The 3,351-nt window shown below is 38.9% G+C and overlaps 1 non-coding gene across 1 annotated transcript; it reads left to right on the top strand.

Annotated features, from left to right (window-relative positions):
• The first annotated feature begins 303 nt into the window (after positions 1-303).
• On the top strand, positions 304-469 carry LOC135707645 (U1 spliceosomal RNA). Its single transcript, XR_010518248.1, has one exon. It is a non-coding gene; the product is annotated as a U1 spliceosomal RNA (small nuclear RNA).
• Positions 470-3,351: the final 2,882 nt, after the last annotated feature.

Raw genomic sequence — 3,351 nt, 5'->3', positions numbered from 1 at the left:
GTAATATTTTTGCCCGTGTGGTACTTACTTTAGACACATTCAAATCAATACAATCATGCACTTCATTGCTAGGGTCACTGCAGTAAAACAAAGAAGATGTCAACATTATAACTGGACCACACTTTACTATCCATTAACAGTATGCATATTTTCTTATATGATCATATGATCATTCATCTGGTCCTGTTTTCTTATTAGCATGCATGTTTTGTTGTCCCTGCTTGCCATATTTGAATTATTCAAACATCGCCACACTAACGATCCCAGTCCAAATGAAGTCCTTCCACCGCACCACCGGAAAGCATACTTACCTGGCACAGGGGTTACCGTGATCAACAAGGCGGTTCCCCCAGGTTGAGACCCAGCCATTGCACATCCGTGCTGGGTTGACCCCTGCGAATATCCCTCAAGTGGATATCTCGTGTGTGTAATTTTTGGTAGCCGGGAAGTGCGTTCGCGCACATCCCGATCTTAATCATAAATAAGAAGAAAGATGTCAATCCTCTGCCACCATGAACTTTCGTCGTGAAATATCTGCACTTAATGGAGGTATCGTCTGGAGTACAGATCATACCATACCATGTCCTCGGCTGTCCAATGAAGTCGTTTCAACTCTACTCGATGCATGGTCAAACGTCTCGTAGTCTGCGAAGGGTCTGCAGGTCGTCTTGGTCGATCACCCTTGCCCGCTACGCGTCTCTTCTTCTTGTACCAGTTGGGTCGCTTTCGAGAACTATTTTCAAATCAGATTGCCTGCAATAAAATAGGGGAAATGTCGTCCATATTTTCATCAATATGATTATCAATACTTTTGAGGATTGACAATATTTTTGCCCGTGCTATGCTATAAAGCTCTCAATAGGTGATTTTTAATAATATTTAAAAAAAAACATGCTGTTACAAATCATAGCTCTGTGATCTTATCTCAAATTCATGTTTAGGGAAAAAATCGTTCATCGAAATGGCACTGATTAAATGAAAACTGAAGACATTATGTCATGGTTACAATCACTTTTTAATAAAAGTAGCTCATAAGTTTGACCATATTTCAAGGCGCAACGAAACCATGATGCCAACAGCCAGAGCCAATGTGCCATGCAACTCAAACCCACCAGTCCCTGGATGGTTGTGCAGAATGGTTGCTGTGGGTGAAAAGTTCGACGTTTTCAGTTTTGTTCTTTGGAAACTGGTGCAATCTACCGAAGACCCATCCCAGTCCCAGACGAAGACAGATTGCCGACAGACACAGCCAGCCAGCGAACCCGCCAACAGCAGCAGAGTGCAGACCTACAGAAGAACCACTACAGGAATAATTAGTTTTTATTGCAGGGTGGAATTGAGCTACTAGTATACTCGTGTCGCTTGGGGACCTGCACACATCAGCGCGCACTCATAAGAGGATTTCGACAGGACAACACAAGTTGATGGCACGCCGTTGTCATCAGTTTGGTGTTGGGAAGTATCCTTTGTTTGGATGCGGTCCTCAAAGGAACGGTGGTGTGGCATTAAAGTGTCATTAGTAAGCAGTATTATTAACGGATTTTTCGTGCTGCCAGCATGCTACAGGAATGTTTTTAAGTGTTTTAAAACGGCACAGATTATGAGTATTGTTGCTCGTTTTTTTTCTCGGCACAACAAAGACCGAAAAACATACCACGAAATCCGTTACTGTCGGTTGCGCCACGTACAACGACAAGGAGTGCGGCAATTATGCGGATTAAGATCGACTTGTGCGCTAGCCAATGTATATACATAGTGCAATAAAGTGGAATTAAGGGGTGCTGCGATATAATCCAACTGCAATTTGGCAGTGGGTGTAAAGTCACAAAATTGACAAAGCAATGCCATAAACTGTCACTGGTTGTGTATTGGGATATACTGCTGGAAATCGTAAATTTTTAATGGCTGTTGTAGTTGTGGATGATGTAGCACATATTTGGATTGAGGTTATTTATGACTCTAGAACGATAGCAGCTTCATTCGTAAGATAAGCTGAAATTTATGAAAAAAAAAACTGAATTATTGTATGCAGTTTTATATAAGCTTTCGTAGCTAGTCATAGTGATATTTCCAACTCGACAAAATTTATCATAAAAAAAATGTCCGCAGGTTATAATGAATAATTCAATCCATTCATTTTGGACTATCTCTTTCTACTAACAGGACGTCTAGAATTGGATTTAGACAGAGGGACAAAATTTATAGTATTGTCCCTTAAATAAACAAAGTTTTGCTATCTCATCTGCCTTCTCCTTCCTTGCGATGCTTTTGTCATTAATCTGACGATTACATACAATCTCCAAACTACCAAAGATACGCGTATTTCTAGTCAGTTTGTTTTGTATTATAGTCACATTTTGGTTGACTTATTCGGGGATAAAATTCGAACTTACGACTTTTAGCGTGAGTGGAATGGATGCTAAACACTACGTCAGGTCCGTCCTCACTGCTAGCCAGTGTAGATTGAGAAATTGTTGGTGCAGCAAACTAGAGCAACGTTTTCGAAGCATTGTTTTAGGTTTTAATGTTCTTAATATTAGAAATACAACTGATAATGAAATAGAATCATGTCCAAGAAAGTTCTTCAATTACGTTAAAACTAAAATTAATTCGTGCAACTTTCCATCGAAAATGACAGAAGATATTTGTAATCTTTTAGCCACATTTTTTCAACAGACATACTCCAATTTCTTGGTCAATGATCGTGATATGAATATTTTTCATACTTCCTGACTTTTCGAGTAATGTTGGTATTGTTTACATACAAATTCTCAGACAACAGGTACAAATCAAAATCAAATGGGATTTTCTTCATACCTTCCCAGATTGAATCGGAACGCTTTGTTTGTTTGACTTGAGTGCCTCTAGTGGACGGTTCTGCAGTGTTCTGACAGCAGTTTGTCTGCACGAATCGTGATGAAACTTTTTGCACTGAAAGAATAGTACTTACAAAACAATATGCTTTGTAAACATTTATATTTTTATCATCCTGTCTTTGATTCTAAAAAAACAATCCTAGACACATTTAAATCAATACAATTATGCACTTTATTGCTAGGGACACTGCAGTAAAACAAAGAATGTGTCCACATTATAACTGGACCACAGTTTACTATCCATTAACAATATGAATGTTTTCTTATACAAATCCCACTTGATTTTGATTTGTACCTGTTGTCTGAGAATTTGTATGGTTAAAATGTTCAGTTGGGAATAACATTTGTAGAAAAATGGGAAGAGGTAGCAGTAGCACCTTATATGAAACTGGTTGTCAACTATACAGGGAGACTTACCTGATCATTATCGAGCACACACTACGAAGGGGGAAATGAATCGTTAGAAGAACATTCT

Source organism: Ochlerotatus camptorhynchus, unplaced genomic scaffold (assembly GCF_037179485.1).
Source record: "Ochlerotatus camptorhynchus isolate MF236.1 unplaced genomic scaffold, CSIRO-AGI_Acam_v1.1 ptg000314l, whole genome shotgun sequence".
NCBI classification, from domain to species: domain Eukaryota; kingdom Metazoa; phylum Arthropoda; class Insecta; order Diptera; family Culicidae; genus Ochlerotatus; species Ochlerotatus camptorhynchus.
This window is presented reverse-complemented; position numbering and strand designations above follow the sequence as displayed.